This window comes from Vanacampus margaritifer, chromosome 6 (genome assembly GCF_051991255.1).
Source record: "Vanacampus margaritifer isolate UIUO_Vmar chromosome 6, RoL_Vmar_1.0, whole genome shotgun sequence".
Classification (NCBI taxonomy): Eukaryota; Metazoa; Chordata; class Actinopteri; order Syngnathiformes; family Syngnathidae; genus Vanacampus; species Vanacampus margaritifer.
This window is the reverse complement of record NC_135437.1, coordinates 16,288,151-16,315,016: the sequence shown is the minus strand read 5'-3', so window position 1 is coordinate 16,315,016 and position 26,866 is coordinate 16,288,151. Positions and strand designations below refer to the sequence as shown.

General features: G+C 37.7%; 1 long non-coding RNA gene across 1 annotated transcript in view; it reads right to left on the bottom strand.

Moving 5' to 3' along the window:
• Positions 1 to 26,866, bottom strand: part of LOC144054108 (uncharacterized) — a 113,392-nt gene that overhangs the window by 12,113 nt on the left and 74,413 nt on the right. Inside the window, exons 4-6 of the long non-coding RNA XR_013294602.1 lie at positions 9,772 to 9,847; positions 8,570 to 8,640; positions 8,312 to 8,357 (exon numbers count right to left, since the gene is read on the bottom strand). This is a non-coding gene — a long non-coding RNA (uncharacterized LOC144054108). The remainder of the gene's footprint in view (positions 1 to 8,311; positions 8,358 to 8,569; positions 8,641 to 9,771; positions 9,848 to 26,866) is intronic.

Here is a 26,866-nt window from a genome sequence, read left to right as displayed (position 1 = left end):
TAAATATCTGTGGGTTGACTCCAACAGCAAGGAGGATCATTTCCTGTAAACTCTGTTGACGTTTTAATGACTAATAACTCAAGGATGGCCCGTCTTGTTTTCCTTCACTCAAGCCCGGGACGCGTTCTTCCCGAGGGGGGGGGGGGGAATCTCGGAACTTCACAAGCCCAACAGGAAGTCACAACCCATCACGCCCGTTAGGTCAATAAACTCTTGTGCATGGATTTCAGATGTGGATATATTTATGTAAAAAGAGATAAGCTTATTTCATTTACCTCATGTGCGGCTCATGTTCCGACATTACGGAAGAGCGCCGAATCTCCGGGAGAACACGAAACAAAACAGGATTTGGAGCAGATAGCGATAGTTCATTGCTTTTGAATCAATTGTAAGCAATATTGTGGTAGACAAAGCAGCCCAAAAACTTTATATGCTACAACAACATGATGTCATATTGACTTTATTTTCCATTCTAGTTCTTGTACTCTCATCTCAATCTCATTGCAGGTTGCTTCAAATCAAAATGAAACCATTTTGAAATGAGCATGAAAATATGCTTTTTTTTTTTTACTCCAGAAAAAAAAAAAGCATGAAAATATGCTGTTGACATGCACAAGCTTATCTTAGCTAGTCACCGGAGATCTTCAACCGAAAGATGTCACAGATGGATAAAACCTCTCAACCATTAGCCGCAAAATCGTTTAAGACATTTATGCTGGGCTTGCACCTAATGATTTTCAGTTTCAGACTGAAATCTGAAAGTCTCTAGAAAGTTTTAGAGTCTTAATGGATTCACATGGCACGCCCATCATCTCGATTGTTTAGTGTAAAGTGTCAATCTCAGTCTTGACCTTGTGACACTATCAAACATGTTTGACATGATCACAAGTCTTCCAGTCTTTGCGGTGACGTGACACAACCAATAATTAATAAATAAAGTCCAACAAAACCCGAAATAGGAAACTTTGCAAGCAATCATTGGAAAAATCTAGTTTTTTCACACACACATAATCACCCACATAAAAAAAAAGAAAAAAAAGGAGAGCAATGATGATGACATGTCAAATCGGTAAAATTACCAAAGAACAATACTGAGCTCTCCAGAAAAAGAAGAAAAAAAAGAGAGAAAAATCTAGTTTTAGTCTTGCGAAATTCAGTCTTTGTAAAATCTCGGGCTCAGACTACGCTGCAACTAAAAACTCGAACTTGTTTTAAATTGTGAGCAAGTGTACGATGATATTTTTCTAAATTCTGATGTACATGAAGCATCAAATGTAATGAGTCCGATAGAAAACATTACAAAGCCTTTTTTGGGGGGCATGTTGCCACGCCCCCAAATACCACCCTGCGTGGCCGCACAGCTACTGGGGACGATAGAAGTCCGCCAAATATGAGCACTGGAATTCACCCAAATCGGCGACCAACTAGCTGCTCAATCTTGAGACATTTCCATTACCACCCAATTTTGGGTTGATTGGTGACAAATTAATTGAGCTCTCAGAGGAGTTTTGGTGTGATAATGTTTGTGACCAGGTTAGATTTACTTACAAGATTTGTATGCTGAGACCCCGCAAAAGTTGATTATTTCCTCAGATTAAGTCAAATAAACACATCCATTCCAAGAGGGCCTTTGCAATGCCGGGTGCTCGGGAGAATGATGTCATAACATTGAGGAGAAAATAAAGCAGTCATTTTTTAACGAGGGAAAGTCAAAATTCCTCAAACAGTCCGAAACTAGCTCTTGACCTTTATTATATATGACTTCATTCTCATAACATTACAACTTATTTGAATTTTACACATTTTTCTCATAGTGTTTTTTTTTTTGCTTTTTTTTGTGCCCCAAAAATTCCGCCTTCCCAAAAAATTCCTTTACAAATATAATATAACATAATTTAAAAAACTACAGTATACAAACTAGCTAACTGGCAAACGTTCGCCTGCTTTCATCCAAGTTCATTTGCTGTCAGTCATCAACTTTTCAACCAAACTTCATAGGAGCGCACAAAAGCCTTGACGTGAGTTATGCTGCGATTGTATGACAGCGTTTGATGTATATTCACCTGAACCCTTGCGCATTTGGTGCTACGAGCGCGTACATAAATCAAAAAGATCCAAAAGAGCAGGTGCGCCGTGCAAAGCCCACACGCTCTGTGAGCTCAACTCCACAGCTTTGCTCCGCTTATTGCACTCCCGCAGTTAAAATAGGACCCCGGCGACAGGCTTGGCCGCTTCATTTGTTTCGGGGCGGGTGGCGTGGCGGCGGTGTGTGATACTTAAGCGTCGGACACCTGCATTTGCTCAGCGCTCCAAGACAAAAGCACAGCAGGATTTAAGGAAAAACAAAAATAGACCTGAAGCCACGTTCTGTAACATCAAAATACACAAAAACAGGGTCACTTTGGCCAACATTGAAAAAAAGGATCATAAAGCATTTAAAGGAGACGTGATGCTTTTTCATTAACATGCTTTCATCAAAACACCGCAAGAATATATATAATAAAAAATTATAAAAAATAAAAAATAAAAATATAAAAAAATATATTAAAATAAATAAAAATAAAAATAAAAATAAAAATAAAAATAAAAATAAAAATAAAAATAAAAATAAAAATAAAAATAAAAATAAAAATAAAAATAAACACTGCAAGACCCTCTATTTCTGGTCTTGCTAATATTAGCCTGTTTTAGGCCTGTCTCATGCAAATGTGTCAAGCTTCCGTTACCGTGACAACTGGGAGTGTAGCTACCTACTGATCACTATGTTGACCACAGTGCATCGTTTCTATTTTATTTTTTTTTTTTACAGGTGGCCCCTGGCTTACGAAAATCTCACATACGAGGTTTCAGGTTGACAAACGGCGAGCACTGAACTAGCTTGCGCAGCGGCGTGAGAATACGTGAACAGCTACCAACGTACTTTCCATTCAGTTGGTTTTACGTTTATGACACACAGTACAGGACAAACGTTTGGACACACTTTCTTATTCAATGCATTTGATTTATTGTCATGATGACTACTTACTTTATAGATTCTCACTGAAGGCATCAAAACTATGTACAAACCGATATAGAGTTATGTATTTAATGAAAAATAATAATGAATAATGAAATAACTGAAAACATGTTTTATATTATAGAGATTCTTCAAAATAGCCATCCTTTGCTCTGGTTAGTTTTTTTCTTCTTTTTTTTTTACATACTCTTGGCATTCTTACCTGTGAGAACTCCTTAAAGACAAATGCTCCCGCCCCCCATCCCGCCTGTTGTAATGGAAAGGCAATGGAGGCCATGCTAATTTTAATTACAACTCCTAGATCACAGGAGGTTGGCTGCTTGAAAATTAGATCTTGGGGCAAAAAAGTTTGGGCACCCCTGCCTTAACCCAATAGAGCATGCATTTTACCTTCTGAAAATGAGACTGAAGGGAGTAACAAACAAGAACTGAAAAGAACTGAAAGAGGCTGCAGTAATGGCCTGGAAAAGCATCTCAATGAAGAATGCGACAGTCTGGTGAAGTCGATGGGACCCAGGCTTGATGCTGTTATTGCAAATTAAGTATTGTGACCCAAATATTAAATTTCATTCACTTTAAGTTAATTTAATAATGTCAGTTCCAATAATGTTGCTCACTCATGAGTTGCTTAACACATCAAGATGCAAATGCCATGAAGTAAAAGCTGAAATTCTTTATACTATATAATACTTTTGTCTAACAATCATCTTTTGATCTGAAACCCAAATATCAACAAAAACAAAGGAATTGACCTTGCTGCCCCAATACTGTTGGAGGGGACTGTAGGTTCTACAGTATTCTTAAACTCTCGTTCTGTTGTTAGATTTAAAATGCTTCATAAATATCTTTCATGAAAAACCATCCAATTATTTGCAACTTTAATATCTTCACCTCTAAATGTTACTAAGTACTCTCAAGACAGTTGGGTCAAAAGTAACCCAATTATGGATCAAAAATGGACCAATCCAATTTATGAGTCAATTTGACCCAACTTCCGGGGTTGTTTTATACAAAATGACCCAATTTTTTGACCCAAGTGAAGGATCTGACCAATATTTTATATAATATTCCTATGAAAGTCATAGAATTGTGAAAATAGTGGAAAGGTTATTGAAATAACATCACCATTGTTGAAGCAAAAGCTTGGATTAACATCACGGTACTGTGAGAAAATAACATTTTACTTTGAAATGTAGTCAAAATATTGTGCAAAGTCATCATTTTGAAAGTAATTTATGTTATAATAATGTGATGATAGTGGCTATTTTGTTTGTTTCTCCCATCATCAAGTGAGGTGATTTTCACAAATAATTAAAGAATAACATTTTTGAATGTTTATTGTACATTAAAAAAAATATTATGCACCTGTGGCTACAAAAAGCAAAGCGTGAAGAGTCTCTGTTGGCAAAATGCACAAGCAAGATTACTAAATAGGGTCTTCATTGTAAACAGCCTCACTAAACACTTTCTCACTTTGTGTTCTAAAAACAGTTGGGTCAAAAGTAACCCAATTATGGGTAAAAAATGGACCGATCCACTTGATCTTTCTTTCTGTTTTTTTTTATACAAAATGACCCAATTTTTTGACCCAAGTGAAGGATCTCACCAATATTTACCCATTTCTTGACTCAAAGTTGGGTCAAATCAACCCAATTAGAGGATTGGTCCATTTTTGACCCACAGCTGGGTTATTTTATGACCCAACTGTTTTTAGAGTGATCAATCCCAACAGTATCAACGCAGAGTAAAACTGTCCGGCTCTCTCCCGATGTGCTATAAATAACAACAAAAACAACATTTTAAAACGTCTCAAGGTTAAGGATTAACAATAGAGCGTTGGCGAGGCGCCATCGGAAGCATTTGTGCACTGGCAGCTGTAACGTATTGCTTTGCAAAAAATTTGGGTCGGATGTCTGAAGCTGGATATTCCCTGAGAGGCGTGTGTGTCAGTTTGTCTTTATTAGGCAACAAGCGAGTGGAATCAATGTTGGGGAAACTGTACACCTTCTTCTCTCTAATGTGCCATTAAAAGCCATTCAGAGTGACTGAACAGTTGTCACCAGAGCTAGAGAAACACTGGGTAATCAATGGTAGTTAAGAACGGTAATTTATCACCTTGCCACAAGTGAGTGTCTACAAAGTGAGCCCCCCACCCACCCTCGCCCGCCCGCCAGCCTTCTTCCTTGCAGGATGGAATGTACTGGGGGTGGTGATGCGGTGATGGGAAGCGCGCAAAGGGTCAGGGCCCAATTACTCTTCATCTGCAAAAGCACAGTTCAATTGGTGCATTATCTAAGCATATCAATAGGACAGAATTAAAAGTCATTGATTTGGTTAAAAGAAGGCATCAGGAGCCGGGGTGCCTTTAAATGACGGAATGGGAGGAGACGATTCAGTGGCGCTTTAGTGTAATTAATGTCATTTGAGCTCAGAAGCAACTTTATCAGCAGATTAGACACCCACGCTAACTTTTCTTTGGATCCTTTTATTTGGGCTGGAGAACCCACTAGCGGTGACTGACTCGCAACATTTTTGCCAGTAATAATATCACGATACAGTACATCAATGAGCGGAGCGGAGCGGAACAGCCAATGTTTTCATTGTCGTCTGGATATGCCGTGTTGATAGCAAAAGAGTAATAGCAAGAATGATGGATCATTGAAGAGTATTTATTTATTTATTTATTTATTCATTTATTTATTTATTTTCTTGGAGAACTCAGTATTGTTCATTCGATGATTTTACCGATTTGACATGTCATCATCATTGCTCTCTCTCGCTCTCTTTTTTTTTAATTATTATTATTTTTTTAATTATCAGTTATCTCTGATGTTATAGTAGTGGTAAAAAATAAAATAAAATCAATCTATCAATCAAAATAATGGTATTTCATATCTAGGTCTTTACTTAGTTCATTGAAGAGTATTTATTTATTTATTTATTTATTTATTTATTTATTCATTTATTTATTTATTTTCTTGGAGAACTCAGTATTGTTCATTCGATGATTTTACCGATTTGACATGTCATCATCATTGCTCTCTCTCACTCTCTTTTTTTAATATATATATATATTTTTAATTATCAGTTATCTCTGATGTTATAGTAGTGGTAAAAATAAAATAAAATCAATCAATCAATCAAAATGATGGTATTTCATATCTAGGTCTTTACTTAGTTCATTGAAGAGTATTGAAATTGAGGGATGCACCGATACCAGTATCTGCAGTTGGATTTTGCGTTTGGTGCTTTTAACGAATATTTGATTGAAACTAGAAACTAGTGCAATTCCTGCAGAAATTGCGTGGGAATGCTGAAAGCTGAATGCTTATGTAGTAAATTGAAAGATAAATTATGTGAAAATTGCAAAGTATGAATTGTAGTTGAAAGATAAATGAATAAAAAGAACACTTGAACCCCGGAGGCGTTTTTATTTTTAAACAAGTTGAAATTTATATGGAAAAGTGTTATCTGAAAGTACCCTCCATTCATTTTGATGGAAAAGTGGAACTAATAATATCCAATGGAAAAATGATCAGAAAAAAAAAATCACTCAATAGCGCCACCTAGGCATGCAGTATCCTCCATTCATTTAGATGGAAAAGTGGAACTATGATGGTACACATATATATCCCTTTGCATAATTGCCATGGATGTATTTGAAATGTACAGTTGGGGGTGGGATTCGGACCTACAACCTTTTTGGTTACTGGACCAAATGCGCCACTGAGCAGTATCAGACAGCTTGTAATGATGAAAAGTTTTTTGTATGGAAGTGGACGTGGAAAGTGGGACTTGAAGTGAATGGGGAAAAAATTGATATTTAACGTTAAATTGTGCGAATACTGTATGTAATGTGGAATCAGACGATAAATACCCCAGAAGGCGTGAATTTTTGAAGCAGGTGTGAATGTGTGAGTGCATGAATAATGTATCCATTCTATTGTAAAGTGTCTTAGAGTGCCTAGAAAAACGCTATATAAATCCGATGCATTATATTAAGTTGGAATCTGAACGGTGTAAATAGGAAGTGTTATGTGGGAGTTGTTTCACGGCAAAAAAATTGTAGAGAATAAAAATCACAGTAATAAAAGGTGGGAATGCTTCCAGCACATTTTCATCACAATAACTCAATATCAGCAAGTTCTCAATGCAAGTAGTTGTACTCAAACAAGTGATATCATTTGTTCATGAGCCCACCTAACCTTCATGCTTTGGATCGCAGCTACATGTCTGTACTCCGGGCTATGAAGTCAGTTGAGTTCACTTTTGAGTCAAGCGTCCAGAGAGCCTCTCCCAGGGAAACATAACCCCACGGACAGAAATCAAAATGCTAAGAATCCATCACGTTGTGCATGAGCAATCGGAATGACCGTTGGAGAGACGGGCCAAAAGTGCCAAAAAGGGAGAAAAATGTCTATTTCAAGAGCATTATTATTTTCATTAATCATAGCCCTGCCATCAAGCTATCCTTATGCCTTAGGGAGAGATCTATTATACGCTCCATTTAGCCACAGCCATATTACCTCGTATGTTTTCCTGGCCGACCAAATAAGACTTAAGAGATAAAACAATTTACTGTTCATTATGAGCCATGTCAGTGGAATCAATCTATTAACCTACGTTAACTGGGATGGCATGGCAAGATCCCGTGGACTGAAATGAAGTAACATAAATGGATATTTATGCTTTGTATGTCTGCGGCCATAAAACGACCGGGCATTTAATTTGCCCTCGGCTCTCGGATGGCTTTATTTTTCCAGCGGGGGCCGAGGCGCCCTCGTCGCCTTTAAGCAGCCCCTGACCTGTGAAAGATTCTAACAAATTAGCTTCTATTGTGAAGCCAAAGGTGCCATCAATGAGGAAATGCTCCAATGGGCCTAAAGTATGATGGCAGAGGCGAGGAACAGAGCAGGGAACCTTGACATGATTGAATTAACCCTTTGTGGGCAAGGTGCTGATAAGGATGGTGGTATGGAGTGCAGAGGTCTGTACTCTTTGTCTCACTGACAAGAAACAGGTGCCACTTCCTAAATATAATGGCCGTAGGGGCGTACAAACCACTCAACTTAGCATGGTAATTTGATTTATTTCTAACTTTAGCCATGCAGAGTTTGCAGGCACTGTTGATTATATCACAGACTATGTTTACAATATTCGGGTTAAGGTCAAAATTATGGTTTTGGAAACATCCGGGTTAACGCCCAATTACACACACTGTGGTATTTTTGGCGTAGAAACTGAAAATAATATGAAAACGCCACGGCGAAATCAATGTATTCCAGTTAGGCTCACCTAGCCGGTGGCAACGTAAGATGGCCGCCACACATACAAGTAGTTCCTGTATGCAAAAGACAAACAAATGTGAACAAACAAACGAATGTTCCATTCAATGGCGGTATCACGATACACATTTATACGACCAAATATTTTGGTTAGAAAAGGGATGACCCAGGGGTCTTATTCAGGTTTTTGCGTGTTTTCATTACCTTTTTTGGTCTTTTTTTTATGGGGGGGGGGGGGGGGGTATTGACTGCATGTAAACATACTCACAGGCTGTTTGAAGCGTTCAGATGAGAGAACCAAGTAAATCTCCCAAACGTCTCCGAACCAAGTGTCCATATCTGTATGGTACAATGAAAATGTCCAACTTTGAAATTTTGCAATTTATAGATATTTTCAGTGCAACGACAACATTCCATTTCTCTGTTGGTGGCGGAAGTCTCAACTGTAGTGTACAAGTGTAAAATTTTAAACTGGGCAATTCAATCTCCAGACTTAAATCCTATCAAGCTGCGATCTTAAATATCGCCGCAGGCACAAAGAAATTTGAACCCAAGCCAAATCAAATGGCTAATAATATGTGGATGCAGACAATACACGGTGACCTTTTTTAACTTTTTTATTTTATTGACATAATGAGAATCTATACTTTGTGTTATGTACATGAATGCTCTATTCTGACCACCAATCGCAAGTGACAATCTTCCAACTTGTACATCTGATTATTTGGTTGACTGAAAAAGAGTGCTTGTTAAATGACTGTAGAAATGTAAGAATTGTAAAGTCATAGCTAATATAATCCAAACAACACAGGCAGCACATAAAATCGACTATATATTACATTTAATCCTATTCATGTCATTGCCTGGTCAAAATAGTTGTGAGCGAGGACAGGGACATTATCATATTTTTAATCAGACTTCAACACCTGTGACACTTTCCATCACGGTTAGAGGAAGGTGCCACCTATGAATATATGTTTGGATAGAAAATTAAGTTCATAGGTCAGTGGCGTCTGCGGGCTAACGGGGCAGGGAAATGGGCTTGTTTGTTTTTAAGCCAAGTCTGATTTCATTAAAACGGAAGAAAGGTCAAGATGACAAGACGAGCATATTTCGGCGGTGAAAGCGGACCGCGCGGCACAGAACGAGCCACTGGGGTGTCTGGCTATACTAGTTTGGGGCTAATTCTCTTAGAGAAGAAGATTGTTCATCGATAAAAATAAAATTGCAGAGGGATCAGGAGCAGAAATTTCAGTTCATTAAAATGGAAAAACAACCAAAACATCGACCAGGCATTGTATTCGACTGATTATTATTCAGCCTACACAATGTGTAAACGTCATTTGTAATCAAAACATTAGCTGGTCTCACAGTTGCTGGGTTTACCCAAGGAAATGTATGTACCTTATGGCTTAAGCAGGAGGGAAGGAAAATAAAGAAATAAATAAAAGGGAAGAAAAGATCCCATACCCGAGTATTGCCTTCGGGGGAGTCGAAGTGTAGAGAGGACAATGAGGTCAAAGGAACTTGATTTGTATCTTGTGTCCTTTGGGACGAGAGAATACACCAGTCAAATCCAAGTTACCTGGCCTTTGGCTACCTCTTTGCTCCTGAACAATAAACTGGAATACTACAAGATATCCATCCCAGAGGTGGCCGAAAGGAACGGATTAAAGTGTCGTGTGCGGATGAGACAAAAGAATGAGGACGTACTGTATGACAACAAGAGAACTACACAGCCGTGGGGGGCTCCTGTATAAACCTTAGACACACTTCTAGTTAAACACAGGACATATTGTACTTTTAAATGCTCACACTATTACAATTATTATTATTTTTTTAGTCTTACAAACGATAGTTTTTTTCTTCAGAAATGTAATGTGATTAATGTAATATGGCTTTTAAGAAGAAGTTAGACAGAGACATTTCTCTGCCTTTTGTTCCCATAAATCAAAAGGGCATTTCTTTAGCTTCAATTCCGAAGTTGTTGTTTGAAAGGTTGTCTGAAATTCCTTGCAGTTCTTAAAGGCGTATGCAAATGTAGTAGGATTTGCACAAAAAAGTAAGATACTTTAATAGAAAACATAAATATCAAATATTTAGGAATAAAACCTCACCTATTTGCACCCAAAAACGTATGAATACGTTCTATTTTAAATATTATCGTGGTCTCAAAAACATATTTTTCACAACTTTTTTTTTTTATGTTTTTTTTTTTTTATGTTTTTTTTTTTAATGCTAGATCATACAGAAGTCTTGAGGCACCCTCTGGACTGAAGAGAACGCTTGAAGCAATGGTAGTTATTACAAAAACAGCCAGCAGGTGGCAGCAGAGTATAAGAGATCAACCAGGGCCATGTTGCAACAAGCTCTTTTCCCCAGGGTTTTAAACAGATTTGTGAATAATGATGAAACTTAGTTATATTCTAATGCTAATTGTTGCAAAACGGAAACCGATACAAATATTTTTTTTTCCCTGATGAAAGAAGAGACTCTAATCTTTCTTTTGGTAGGTTCCATGTTTTTATAGAAATAAAACACAATAGTATGTGGGCCTTGCAAAATCTGTCAAAATCCAGTTAAACAGCCGGGAGCAAAGGGGGTTGCTTCAGTGAAAATGGCTGGGAGTGAATGAGTTAAACATGTTAACACCCTATTTTAAAGTGAAAATATTGACCTTCCAGTACTACTGTATAAATGTAAGTACAGTTGTAAATCGTTGTAGGTACCCCGTGGACCTAATGACCATAAAAAATATTTTTTTTGATTATTTTCATTTGAAACAGTGTTTTGAAGAGAAATTGTATTATTATTTTAGTTGTAAATAGTTTATTTTTCTATTTTGTTTATTTACAAAAGCTCTACGGTATGTAAGCCAATTTAGTCAAACTAGTGATACCAAATTTTTCAACAACCTTCCTGGTCAGTCTGCACACTTACTAGCCTTGTGGGCCATGACAAATGTTTTTGTATACATTTTTTGTATGTGCGGTGGGCAGCAGATAAATGTATGGCGGGCTGGAAAAATGGCCAATGTATATAATTTGTTTAAAATATATATATTTTTAATATAAATGTGCACTATACTGTTAATTAAAAGTAAATATCATCTAATAGTCAAATGTGATATTGTATTTGAATTGTGGCACGTTAAATGTAGTTTCTGTATGTTTAAAACATTTAATAACATTCTTCTCGGTCATCCATTTTTTGGTAGTCTGCGTCATGACATACTGTATATTCTTGCATCTCTACCGAATCTTTTCGACAGTCTTCGGCTCCATTTGGGTTCCTCGACTCACTTCACAGGACAATTCCGTGAGCGTTTTTTTTTTTGTTGTATTTTTCTGCACGGGTTTATTCAAAAGTAAATTACTAGGGCAGTAACCAACGCCGGACTCACCTATTTGTGTGTTTAATTGGCCATGTTGTCGCTGGAGTTAATTGGTTCTCCGAGTCCAGGTAGTTACTAAATGTTTGGCAGCATTAGAACCTCAGCACTTTTCCATTAATGGCGCGTGAAATGAAATGTTTGATACTGCAAATAAAATCAGTGATATTCAAGGATGTTATGGTTGGTAATGTGTTGAAACTGCCATTTAATGGGTGCCGGAAGATTGGGGTAGTGTCAGCCGGAACCGCCTGGGCCCTCTCCTGACATTCCTAGTTGCCTCTCCATTCCCTTAACGACTGTCGACACTGATTACACAGACCCCCCGAAAGCTTGGAGCTGGGGAAACGGTCTCTATTAGCAGTCCAATTAGAGGCATTAGCATTTTCAACTTCATTTTGATGCAGTGATTATGCAGCACAAAATATAAAGCTCATATGGAGGTAAATCAGACAGCGAGAGGAAAAGCACTGGATACAGCATGTTGAGGGAAACTTTGCAACAATTGACTTGAAGTCTGTTAACTAAAACAGAACACCAATAGCATAATTATGCATTTTTCTTGCAATCTCAACATAGTGGATTTTTTTTTCATAGAAAGTGTGTGTATTTGCTGCCAGTAGTTCTCAATGGAATAGGTTTTCTCCAGGAAAAAAAAAGGAATAGGTGGAGGAAAGTGTCAGGTGTTTTATGCGATAGAATAATCTCTCTTCTGATGAAGGATAAGATTTCTAAGACAATGGTGAGGCCAACCGTGACATATGGCTTTGAGACAGAGGCACTGAAGAGACGACAGGAAGCAGAGCTGGAGGTGAGAGAGATCGAGATTTGGGAGGTTCTCTTTTGGAGTGACCACATTAGAGGGTATATTTTTTGAAGATAATGTTACGGAGAGCAGACTTGTTGATAGTGAGTACATTAGCAATTGAAATAAAGTGGATTGGATTGGATCCTTTTTTTTTTCTGGAGAGCTCAGTATTGTTCATTCGGTAATTTTACCGATTTGACATGTCATCATAATTGCTCTCTTTTTTTTTTTTTGTATGTGGGGGAGTATGTGTATGTGCGTGTGTGTGTGCGTGTGAGTGTGTATTCATTAGTTCACCTAAAACCTATTAAAAAATCCCATACCGTTCACCTAAACCGAACACTTCCAGACAGAGTCGTGAGGCCATCAGGAGACCAGAGGAAGGACCAAAGAAAAAAAGGAAAGTGAAATCCAGCACCGACCAGACACCACCCACCACCCACCGGGCTACCAACCAGAGAGTCCTTCACCAACCCCAGAAACATCTAAATTCCAACAAATCAGGGAGACCTCAAGAGACCAAAGGAGCGATCCTAATCCAATCCAATCCACTTTATTTCTAAACAAGCATTTCCAAAGTGCTGCACATTGAGAGCCGCACATTATCATACAAATAAAATGTAAATTATAACTCGTCGCGCATGCATTTGATGCGATTTGTTTTGACATGAAGACCCCATGTATTGTGATTGTCAGTTACATAAACAAGGTTTTGAAACAAATAGTGGAGAAGCAACAGAAAACCAAGCACGTCATTCACGTTCGGCAGTAAACTCTTGGTGCGTTCAATGACCACTCACACAGTTGGATATTTCAAACATACATAGAAAAAAACTCATTAAATGTATCAAACAGAAATAAATACTACGTGAGCACATTGCAGGGGGTACATGGAATCATTTAATAATTTATTTCCCGGATCAAAAATATGTCATAGACACACCAAAATGGCAACCTAAATTTCTCACAAAGCTCCGATTTTTTTGGGGGGGGTTACTTTCCAAAGGGCAATATAAATAGGGCTACATGATTAAGAATTGTGATATCACGATGGCATGGAACTGGCAGCTGGGAGCATCTGCAAGTGATCAGATACGATGGAAATGTGCGTGACATCAGCCAATCAGAGCAGGTTTTCCTTTTCTTCTTTTGCAAGTTGAAGACGTAAACAGAATGTAAAAGACACAAGAAGTAAACAATGTCCAAACGGGGCTCTGGGTGGCACCGTCACTTGCCTTCGGTGTAGATGCCGTGTGTTCGCTTCCCCACCTGGGAGACTCTGTTTGTGTTAGTGGAAAGAAAAAAACGAAAAAATGACCGAACGCACAGCTAAACAAGGCATGACTTGACGCCATCTTCCCAAGATAAAACAGTTTCGACAAGATCATTCTTCCCTGATTTGTTGGAATTTAGATGTTTCTGGGGTTGGTGAAGGACTCTGGTTGGTGGCCCGGTGGGTGGTGGGTGGTGTCTGGTCGGTGCTGGATTTCACTTTCCTTTCTTTTCTTTGGTCCTTCCTCGGGTCTCCTGACGGCCTCACGACTCTGGCTGGAAGTGTTCGGTTTAGGTGAACGGTATGGGATTTTTTAATAGGTTTTAGGTGAACTGATGAATACACACACACTCACACGCATACAAAAAAAAAAAGAGAGAGAGCAATGATGATGACATGTCAAATCGGTAAAATTACCGAATGAACAATACTGAGCTCTCCAGAAGAAAGAAAAATAAATAGATCGTTCTTCCCCGTCGTTTTTCTGTTGGTATCTCGTGAAGTAAATGAAGACGTTGTGCGAGGTAAGTACTCAAAAACAGTTAACACAACAATCCTGTTGAATCATTAGAACAAGCTAGTGGAGCAACAAGTGGAAAGCATGCACAGGCTGCCGACATACCACAACGTTGCACTGCACATTTTGCTTCCTCATACCAGAACTCCAGTCGCAGGGCTTTTTCAAGCAATCAATAGCATATTGATATGTCTTCAAGATGAATTTAAACCTGACTATTAATTGCAGCCGGGGACTGCTTCCGATTGAGAGTGGTGGCATTTCCCACTACGGCGCTGACGTTGACAAATGGTGTAAACAAAGCGCGTCGCCTTTGGGTGACTGACAGCTTTTAATGAGCACAGTAGCGTGACGCTATCAGGTGAGCATGGAAATGAGGCCTCAATCACTCCAAGCAAAAGGTTGCGCTCCCGTTTGGTAGGAACACACGCAGGTGGGCCAGACGTTCGCGCAGTAATTGAAATCCCATTTCTGAAGCGCTAAACGGACGGTGAGAGGTGACAAAACAGGGTCAGACGTTTTTTAAATCCAAGTCAGTCATGTTTCACGTCAGCACACCGGTTTATTCCGCCATTACAGGTACACAATCTCATTTAGGACGGTATTAGGAACGATAATCTAATTAGGTTTTCCATCCGAGTATGTGAAACGTGATTAAAATATGTATGTTAGCTTGCCCCATTGTTGTGGTGTGGGTCAAATTGACCCATTTTAAAGTCAAAACAACATTATATTGATGTTGTTTTTTTACCCGTAGCGTGTAATCCACATAACAATGAAAACGGTTAATTTCACATGCATGCAATGAGTTAAAATGAGAGCTAAACAATCTTTATTAGGATTATTTTTTACTTCACGTTTTGATAATTAAACCTGTCCCTGGTCCAATTAACCCAGGTACATTATTTCTTCTATACTGTACCTACCAACCTACCTACCTAGTGTTGTAGTTTGTGCGAACCAACCACCAATTTGTTGATTATTACATGTCACCCATTAACCTTTTTTTTTTATTCAGCCATCATTTGCTAACCAAAACTTTGGAAGCTCTCTAAGTGTTGACGTTTATGTTATATTCAAAAAAGAAAAATTGGCCTCATTGTATTATTGTATGCACAAAACAAATTGGTAGATTACTAGTCAATAACAATAGTTTCATTTATTCAATTTATTATTCAAGGTACTGTAAAAAGAATAATAAAAAAATAGAAAGAAAAAGCAATCTATTTCACATAAAAATGTAAAATTTTGGTACAGATTTTTAGCAAGGATCATGGACACATATGATTTGTTTTTGTGGGCCACATGAAATAATCTGGCAGGCCGGATCTGGCCCCAAACCTCGAGTTTGATACTGCTAATACCTACTGAAATCTCAAGTCAGAGAGTTTGGGAATTTCTGACTTTGGCCATCTGATGATATTATCAACATGTGTTAATCCTTTTGATGTCAGCACTCGTGAACTGATTTTCCCAACTTTTCTGTAGCTGAAGTTAGTTTTTCAAATGTAACGTTTATTTGTCTTTATTTTGACACTTCAAAACCGTCTATCCATTCCCTAAACCGCTTATCCTTAGTAGGGTTGCGGTTGTGCTCGAGACTATCCCAGCTGACTTTGGGCGAGCAGCAGGTACACCCAGTTAAGCCAATCACAGGGCACAAATAGACAAACAACCAATCACAATCCTATTCACACCGTTTGACAATTTACAGTCTTCAATTAACCAACCAAGCATGTTTTTGGAATGCAGGAAGCTAGTTTTGAACCCACGACCTCTGAACTGTAATTCTCTTTGCATTACGTCATCAAAACAAGTAATTTATTCTCAGGTTTTACTTCCTTTTGTGGCAAGTCAAGGTGAAATGGTGGATATAAATCCTTCTTAAAATGCATTAAAAAATAAACCTTGATATGCTCCTAAATGTATACAAGAGCAATTCCCCAATCAATATTTTTTTCTTTTAATGATTGATGAACTGTTCTAATTTATTTGTAAATTAGTGCGTCAATGATTTAAATGCCCGGGGTTAAAGTATCACTTGATATACTTGAGGTGGGGGGAAATAAACAAGATGTGCAACAACTTGTATATAATCTTTATGAACACGCGGCTGTTGTTTGCGATAAATATTCAGTTGCTGATGAGCGGTAGAGATAAGTGACGAGTCTTGGGGAGGTTATCGGTGAGGCTGTCACATTTGGATATATTTTATCGGAGTTTATCTGCCGTTTATCTGCCCGGCGCGTGGCAAAGCGCAGAAATCAAAACAAGGGCAAGATTTGGAATCAGAATGAGCTACTTAGGGAAATCGATAAATCTCTCAATGTAACCTTTTGTGTTGATGGACAAATATGCTGCATTTGAAGTGCTTTTAAATGTTAACCGAGCCATTTTTATATATATGTCTTCAAAGTATGTGATCGCCTCCTTTATGAAGGAAATGTCAATTATCCGTACGATCTCGGGTCATTAACATCAATGTATGACATTATATAGCAATACAATGCACAGGAGAACTGAAAGGTTGAACGCTGAAGAATATCAGATTAGCCGTAATATATTGAATAAATCCCATCTGTGCAGCCTGGCTGATTTGTTTGGATGGAAAACGCACTTTACGCCGGCTGCGTTTCCATCGGTAAATAAGTGAATGACACAAATTGTATTTCCTCTCACCTACACGCGAGGGGAGCCAATCAAATGGCGGCATACTCACCGCTTATGTTATACCTTTTTGCCAATTAGGGCCGCTGAAGGTGGGACCTCTTTTGAAAGAGTGGCTTTTAGATTAATCATATTACCCGTAGGTTGGGAAACAAGAACGCTTCTTGACCTCCTCTTCCATAAGAATCCATTATCTTAAACTATCGCAGTAATCCTGGCTTTGGGAGGGGGCTGGCGGGGGAAGCCAAGGAAGCAAGAATCAAGCCTAATAGATAGCAAATAAGATTAATCTATGATCTAAGTGCCGATTACACTTGGACCTGCCCTTGAACACTCAGGTGCAACCTTGAGATCTGCATCCGCTCTCAGACGCCAATTGGATTGAAAAGTCCCTTAAGGGTCCCGTGTGGCCGAGGCGCATTTGGCCAGGACCTCCACAACCCACCAACCCCCCCTCGGAGTTGAAAGGTCAAGCAGCTCAAAGTTGACCAGAGCCAAGGTGTTAAATGTGATGGCTAATGGTGGCTTGTGACAAAACCAATGGGACAAACATTAATGGGCTGTCCTCAATACATTCTTCTAATATGATTTAGTGTGTCATTAAGCACATTTGAATTTTTTATTAATTCACATCGAATTTAGCAATTAACCCTTCTATTATGTTGCAAACTGACCTGTTCAAAAATTGACATTTTTTTTAAATGCTCAATAATAATAATAATAATAATTATTATTATTATTATTATTATTATTATTATTATTATTATAAGAAGAAGAAAGTATTCCCCCCCTTTATTATACAGAAAGTATTTACATTTTAAACCACTTATTACTTGATATATTTCATAAAAAGATTTGGTTTTGTGAGAGGCAAAATGTTTTGGATTTTTTAAATATTAAACTATGTTGTCATTTCTGTGTTATACACGTTTCATCTTCCAAATCAAATTTATTACCCGATGATGGAGGGGGGGACATAAAAAATAAAGATACATTTAAAAAGTACATAAATAAATAAATAAAACGTTAAAAAAAAAGTGTGACGAGTTACATAAAAGATTTTTCCAATCATTGAAATTGTAGTAAAAATGTTTTAGGATAGCTTTGTTCTTGCATTCTATTCATTATATGGATTTTGTAAATTAATTTTGAATTGACATGGTATATTTAATATATTGACTCATCTGTGACACAAGGGACACAAAGGGGTGGCCAAAACGGTCGAATTTATACATTTTAATTATTATTATTATTAATTTTTATATTATACTCTATTGTTAACACAAACATAAAGCATGAATGTGTGTTTCATTACCTAATTAGAAAAAATGCTTATCATATACAAAAACAAATAGTACAACGTATGTAACATTCCTTTACTTTATTTATGGGATTTTCATCAATAAAAAATAAAAAATAACCCTAACCCTATTTATTTACAATTGTCAATTTGACCCATTAACATTTTTGGGCTACCAAAACAACATCACAGTAAGGTAAGACATGCTGGTAGACGTTTTGGGAAAACGAACCGCATTCACAAATCTCCTTTCTCCTCCAATTAAGCGCACAGCATCGTAATAATTGTTTTGTGATAGACTGCACATGTTGAAGATATTCAGATCAATACGGAAGACTTTACCTCTCCGAGCTTAAGACAAACACGGACACGGGGATCGATCCGCGCCTCGCCTCAGTTTGACTCCCAAGCTGACTATTTGATTAATCTGCCGGGGCCGGCCCAGTGCGAAGAGCGAGCCGGGCGTACAACAGCTGATAGTTTCATGCCATTAGGACGGCCGGGCTAATGAAATTTCATTTAATTTGTCAGGAAGAGAGTGCTAATGTTAAAAAGCTTTTGGGTAATAAAAAAAAAAAGAAGTAGTGAGGAGAGATGTGAAGGAAAGCCTAAAGTAATTACTGGCTGTATCTGGGGTTCTCGTGATGGAATATTTACATTACTGTCATGGAGGTCCCTAAGAGTAATTAAATTAACACGGGGGGGGGGGGGGGGGATTTGGGGCAGCTCTTTATTCCCACATTTTTCCAAAAGGTCCAATATGTGAACAAAGCCACTTTTTCCTGTGATGGAATTGCCTTGCAGGCTTAGTGAATATATTTTATATTAACCCTGAGGTCATGTTTCGGGTCAAATCGCCCCGTTATAAAATAGAGTCAAAAATTGGATTGAACTTTTTCTGTTCTTGATTTTTTTAATTTCTTTAAAAATGGAATTTGTTATATTTTTTAGATGATTCAACATAGCGGGTCACATTGACCCGTGAACATTGTTGGTAAGAAACAAGTGAATATAAATTGGACATTGGAGACATGTTGAATTGCATAATAACTTAAGGCTTTGTGTTTTAGAGAGTATTTTAATTATAAAGAATTAAATTAGCACGTAACAGCCTTATTTTAACCCTCCTGCTGGGTTGTGGGTCAGACTGACCCATTTGAACATTTTGATTTCTTTAAAAAGTTGGATTTAATTTATTTTGATGATTGCATTCAGTTTTTGTTTAAACTTTTAGACTACTCAGGTGAGTTTATTTTTTGATGATTTAATACAGAGTGGCTCAGATGGACCCCTGAACATTAATGGTAAGATACAGATTCAAGTTTATTACTCTTACTGAGTACAGTATAATGAATTATCAGGTAATGCACCTCTGTTGAAAATCAAGATTAACCATTAAGCCTGAACTCAACATAAAAAAACTGAACTGCATATTATGTATTCACCAAAACTGAATTTACAAAAGTATGCTAGCTTAAAGCTAACACGTGATTCAAAGCGCTATAGATGGGCTAATGAAACTAGCATAAATGTCGCCATAGTTTGTAGCAGTAGTGAATAGCCTCTTATGAAAACTCACAGCATTATGCAGGCTGTTATTCATATATTTTTAATAACCTACATAATGGGTTACATTGAACCATTAATATTGCTGGTAAGGTGCGGAATGAAGCCTTTTAGCCTTGTATGCGTCATACTAAGTATATTGAATTAGCAGGTAACAGCCCTTCTGTTTAAGATCAAGATTAAAGCCTTGTCATCGCCACCGGGGTGACAAAGGCAGAAGTTAAGGGAATGAATGGCACCGCCCAATAATGACTGATAGCTTTTATAGCGGGGAGAGAGGGTTAAGCGTAATGCTATTACAGTTTATTTTCCAAGGGTACAGGCCTCATAATGGTGTTAAAAAAGGTCTTAAGAACAAAATAATCATAAATCGGGCGGGCTGCGTGTTGCGTGTGACATCTCTATCAGGCCACATCGGCATCCTTTCTCACTCCATTCCAGCCTCACCAAGACGGATGTGCCAGAAGGTGCCACCGAGAATGTATCTGACCGCCGGCTTCCTCTAATGAATAACTTCCACTTGAGCTCCTGCAATGTAAGCAGAAAGTCCGCCTACCATGAATCTGAGCCGACAGCCGACATAATATAAAGGCGACAACACTTGTATGACTTCCATTTTCTTTGCTTTCTATTGATTTTCAGTTAATAACGCAGGGAAATACTAAACGGTCGCGCTGAGCACCTAATAAATCCTGTCTGAGCTTTTTTTATTGAGGCGAATTTAATAAAAGCAGCGGGCAGGGCTTGGGGATTTGTCTCTGTGAGTGCAGGCAGAGAAAAAAAATCGGGACGAGTGAGGAAGGGTAAATCTGCCGCAAATGCCGCAAAAAAAAAATATCTAGCCTTTTTCATTAGCTATCAGTAGAGATAGGCATTTAACTACATTTCTTTGGAAAATTAATGAGAAATTAGGGAAAAAATTCCGTTAACCCCTGCTTAGTTGAGATTCTTCTTTCGTCAAACAAAAAAAATGGCTGAAAAACTCAACTATTCAAGTTTTTTGTGTGCTTTCAATAATGCCCCAAGATGGTGCCAAAATAGTAGCATAATGGTAAACTTCTTAAGATGATGCAAAAAATAAAATAAAAATGGTCCGGAGCGCTATTGACAGTAGTGACATCTAATTAGCGGCTAAAGCTCATATCTCACTAAGCTAGCTTGAATGCTTGCGAAAGTAGCGAATGTTGATTTTTTTTGTTAGGGTTTGTTCAAGGTTTAGTTTCAATGGTCGCAAACAGCTTTTCTTTGCAAAAAGACATTTTGAACATGCAAAAAAAAAAAAGGTTAACGACCATTAAAACTGTTAGCGTGGGGGGTCCTTGGGGGTTGTGCTTGCCCTGTCCTGGCCGGGGTCAACGGCTCCCCTCTTTGGTGGGGGTTCTCAATTTAGATGTTTCTGGGGTTTGGTGAAAGATTCTGGTTTGTAACCCTTTGGGTAGTAGGTGGTGTCTGGTCGGTGCTGGATTGCACTTTGTTTCATCTTTCTTTTCTTTGATCCTTCCTCTGGTCTCCTGACAACTTCACGACTCTAGCCGGATTCTAATGTATTTGCTTTAGGTGAAGGGTATGGGATTTTTAATAGGTTTCAGGTGAATTAATGAGCACATTCTCACGTACACAGAAAATAAAGAGTGAGAGCCATGATGATGACATGTTGAATCGGTAAGATTACCAAATGAATACTGAGCTCTCTCAAAGAAGAAAAGGAAAAAAAAAGGGATTTTTTTTTGCAAAAGTATTTGCCAACAAATAATCATAATAATAATAGGAAAGTAGTAATTGGTAATATGGTTTGAAAACTATTGATTTGAGTCATGGTTGGAGCTTAGAATTCCACCACTCCTTGAGAATATGAATGGTAAAGTCTTAAATCACAAATTAAAAAAATATATTTGTTTTGTTTAGTTTTTTTGTATGCTCTACATGATTGTGGCCATGTTAAGGTTGTTCATGTCAAGGTTGTGTATGCATCATTAAAATTATTATTAATAACTATCTAATGTTATGACTGAAAATAGTCTGTAGATACAAAACATCTCCCCCCCCCTGGGTGACATATGTCAACATATACTGTACTCCACCGTCATTCCATGAACATCAAAACATATCATTAGCTATTAAAATACCATGGATGTTATAAATGAAAGGCCATGTAAGAATATAACAACATTGCCATCCCTACATTCACCCTTAGGTAAAGAAGGAGGAGATTTATATGAAGCTAAAACATTGGCTTTCATGGCCATGACGCCAATCACTTCAGGCAGGCGCTCACTGAGCCAAAGGTCCCGAAGCCAGCTAATTATGTGCCTTTGAGGGCTAAATGAGCGCTTCAAAACACGGAACAAGAGCGCAAATAAGATAAGTTGACAATTTTGCAGTTTCCTATTTAGTTTCATTACAAGGGCTTATGTCAACGTCAATGACTTGACCGTTTAATAGCTGCCTACTATATTTATACATGCAGCGTATGTCCTTGTATTCAGTCTACAGTTTTCTGTAGGAAGATAAGGGAAGATGTGGAAGGTAATCTTCCCATTATAAACAGGAGGAAATTTCATCATGAATTTTATCAGGAAAAAATACCAACATTGAGAGAAATAAAGCAAGTGATTAATATTCTGTATCAAAGCATCCAATGCTCACCACACATTCCTCCATTCATATGTAATATTTTTTCCCCCTGCCATTGCAATTTACTGTTGCATTTATGTACCGGTAAATAAAATTGGCTTCTGGTGCATTTTTTTTAATTATTATTTTTTAGAATTCTGGGGTGCTTTAAGCAAAGCAGCTTTATTTTTATAGTGCAACCCAATGTGCTTCACACTTACAAAACGACATTTAAAGGCAAAATATAACATTTAAAGGCAACAGAATAAAAAAAAAAAAAACATTATGATTTTTTTTTTAAAGACATTTAAAAGATATGCAGAAAAATAAAACGTAGTTAGCTAAAAGTACTAAAAGAATGTACAGTCCAAAAACATGATTTTGGAAAAAATCATTATAGGAATCCTGTAAAAAATAAAAAAAATAAAAATCACAAGTATGGGGGGGAATTATATTTTTTAAATCTGGTTTTAAAAGCATTTACACATTGGGCTAACTTCAGTTCTGTTGGCAACTTATTCCATTTGTAAGCAGCATAACGGCTAAATGCTGCTTCACCATGTTTGCTTTGAGCTGTAGACTACACTAACGAAACCGAGTCTTCTGACTTCAACCTCTTACTGGGTTCATATTTATTGAGCACTAGTGAACCAACGGCATAAAATGTTAATAATAAGTTATGTTGTCAATTTTTAATTTGTTTAACGGGAATTTATACTGTGCAAAAAGTTACAGTAAGTACTCCTTTACACACTGTATTATGTACTATTATAGTACCCTCTGAAAAAAATTTACATTTACTTGTTTGTCATTGGACTCAATTATAATTAATGACCAGAATCAAAATGGTACACTACTGTTGTCATGAATAAAAGCAAATATTTGAGCTGATTAAACTATGAATGGCGCATACATCATCCTCTAGTCTGAGCAGTGGCACCATGAAGAGTTCTCAACACTTATTATCATCACGCCACTTTTCAAATTCCCTCATATGCCTTTTGTTTGTGTGAGAGAGGGAAAAAAAAAAGCACACCGGGTCAAGCCGTTAAGGGGGCTGCCCTCGCGCTGGTTACATTTTCTCACAATTGAAAAGCGAGAGTGAGAGATTAGCAGACAATTGATTCACGGGGGAGGGGTGGGAGGGCGGGGCTCAGGTGTACACAAATGATAACCTGCGCAGGTCAAGTATCAACATCAGCGACGCTTACAATGATGAAGGAAAGAAAAGGAGTATGCTGGCTTTGAATAATGGAATTATTACGTACGCAGGTTGGCACACAATGAGTTCTCACACTCGGGGATGGCAAACATGTCAGGTAAAAATGCAACACAGCAATTTACTTACAAAATTGTTCTGTTGCGTTTGAATGTAATGATAGCTTTAATTATTGGGAGAAAAAAAAAGGAAAGTTGTCAGCAAGAGTCAGAAAGAAAGGTTTTTGTTCACATTTTTTGGTCATTGTGTCAAATGAAATGTATATTATATATTTATATATCAAAAGTCCTAGCGGTATCAGGAAAAAAAGAGGTCGCAAACATTTTTATATTCATTCTCAATATTTCCAAAATCCCTCAGCACAATTTACTTGCATAGAAATACACAAAATTGGGTGGAAAATCTCTCAAAACAGAAAACGAAAAAGTTTCTTGGAACCATGCATAAAATTGAACAGGAAGTCGGCCATTTTGCTTTGAAGCGGCCATTTTGAGCAAATTCTAGGGCTTGACAACATGGAGGTCTTTTGTCCTTGCAATTTTTCATGATTCAACTCTTCCAAAAACTCTACCTAGAAATAGTTTTAAAATAAATTAACTTGGGACATCAGATACAGAATTTGGTTGGCAGATCTTTCATAACAAAACGGATGAAAGTGACTCAAGGACCCATACCGGGAAATGAAGAGGAAGGGAACTGGTGGATTCCAGGATTTGTACTTTGGTGAACTCTGATGAAGTTTGCACACATGAACCTCTATCAGGAGCATGTATCCTTTTTTTTTCCGGAAAAAAAAAGGAGCATGTATCCTAAACAGAGGAGCGACACTAAATTGTGAATGGTTTTTTTTTTGTGTACGTACACAATCAAATGTTGCCGTAAAATGGCGTCAAAGTTTGATGATTTTGAGCTTCCCCTATGCATTATTATTATTATTATTATTGTTATTCATAAACAAATAGTATACCTCAAAGTGTTTCCACATTGCGTAGCTTGAAAAACGACCGACCCGAACCGCACTCAAGCGGAGTCTGAAGTAATTAAGTAAAGACACTTTAATAATCCTCGATACAAACATCAAGCGCATCAGTTTACAGGATGCGCAGACATATGGTAATTATCTTTTACGGCGCTAATATAATCTATGGAGGCCCTCCCCTGTCCTCTTGAAGACACACACAGTCATTATCATATTGCACAAGAGGAATCATTTGCTTGATTGGACGGAGCTTTTAAAAAACGGGAGCGGTCCGGGTACTCAAATGAGGTTGTTTAATGTCCTACATCATTAACAGTGTGCAGATTGATACCCATGAAAATTCAAAACATGTCCGATAGACACTATGAGGAGATCCATCCATTCATGTTCCATTGTGCTTGTCATTAAGGATGGCGGGGGGACGGCAGCCTATCCCATCTGGCTTTTGGGTGACAGGTAGCTGCCACGCCCTTAGATTGGTCAGTCAATCATAGGGCAAACATTTTTTTTTTTTTTACAGTGTGCTCTCCTTTCATTGTGGGAATGTTCCCACATATGTTATTGTGATTTTTATTATGCACAATTTTTTTGCCGTGTAACAATTTACACATAATACTTCCGATTTCAAATTTCAACTTGCTTCAAAAATTCACGCCTTCCGGGATATATATTGTCTGATTCCGCATTACTTACAGTATTTGCAGAATTTACCGTTAAATATCAACTTTTGCCCATTCATTTTTTATTTTTATTTATTTTTATTTTTTTTATATATATATTTTTATTTTTTATTTTTTCTGGAGAGCTCAGTATTGTTCATTCGGTAATTTTACAGATTTGACATGTCATCATAATTGCGCTCTCCTTTTTATTTTTTAAAAAAAATAAATTATTTATATTTTTATTTATTTTGTATGTGGGTGAGTATGTGTATGTGCGCGTGCATGTGTGCTTACGTGTGAGTGTGTATTCATTAGTTCACCTCAAACCTATTAAAAAATCCCATACCGTTCACCTAAAGCGAACACTCCCAGCCAGAGTTGTGAGGCTGTCAGGAGACCCGAGGAAGGACCAAAGAAAAGAAAGGAAAGTGAAATCCAGCACCGACCAGACATTCATTTTCAATGGGACTGACATTGAACTTTTTCAAAGTATCACTTTCCGCAGTTGATAAAGCGCATTGTCCAATACCCAAGAGGTCCTAATTTAATAATTTATCTTTCAATTTACTTCATAAGCATTCCACATGCATTCAAATCTTCAGCTTTCAGTATTCCCATGCAATTTCTCCAGAAATTGCACTTAGTCTAGTCTAAGGAGGTGTTGCTAACACACCCAACTTACGATGCTATATGAATTTAAAAGAAGAACCGCGTACATAACCTCAAACTGTCGTATTTGCGGACCGTCGTAAGCTGAGGGCTGCTAATGGCGTTTTGTGGAGTAAACATCAATGGGTCAGTCATCACAATGATAGTAAAATTGCAAAACGGACTAACCTTTAGCTACAATATCCTGCCACTGATGAAGTCAAATGTTCAGGACGCGGTGTTTGTTTTGGGGAGTGTGTCCCTTCACATTTAATAAAGCAAGCAGGCGGCACAAGCGTTTCCGTTGTTTCAGAGGCGGCGGTGCAGGACCTTGTTCATCTACCCAGCTGCTATTATTCTGTCAAGAGCTCCTGTGTTTTCCCGAGAAAAGGAAGTCATTTCATTTCCACCTTTTGTGTGCGTCTGAATGCGAGCGACGCTCTTTCAGCAATATTCACTCCATTCGACTCCCCTCTCCATCCCAAGCAAAATATACAAACGTTCCGTCGGACTGCGTGGCTTGCCGGTCCCAGAGAAAATGGGAATTTCCTAAATTGGTGTACCTGTCAACACTGGCGGTGTCAGCACTTTTTCGTCTCGGGGGAATTTTGTTGCTCTCTGTTGGAACTGATTGACAGAGGTTGAAATCCAAATAGCAAAATCTGCAGTTTTGACTGATGAGTTCTAATAAGTAGTGCAACATTTGTTTTTAATGGGCACGTAAAGTAAATTCTTAAGACCAAAGAAAATATAGTTAAAACAACAACTATTTTATGGCTGTGCTTTGAATCTGTATGTCTTCCTCTTTCTAATCACTTTATAGGGGTTTTATATTGTGAACTATGTAGTTCACTTATCAGTTAGGCATAAATAGAAAACACCTCCAGCTCATTTAAATATTTTATATGCATGTCCTACAAGT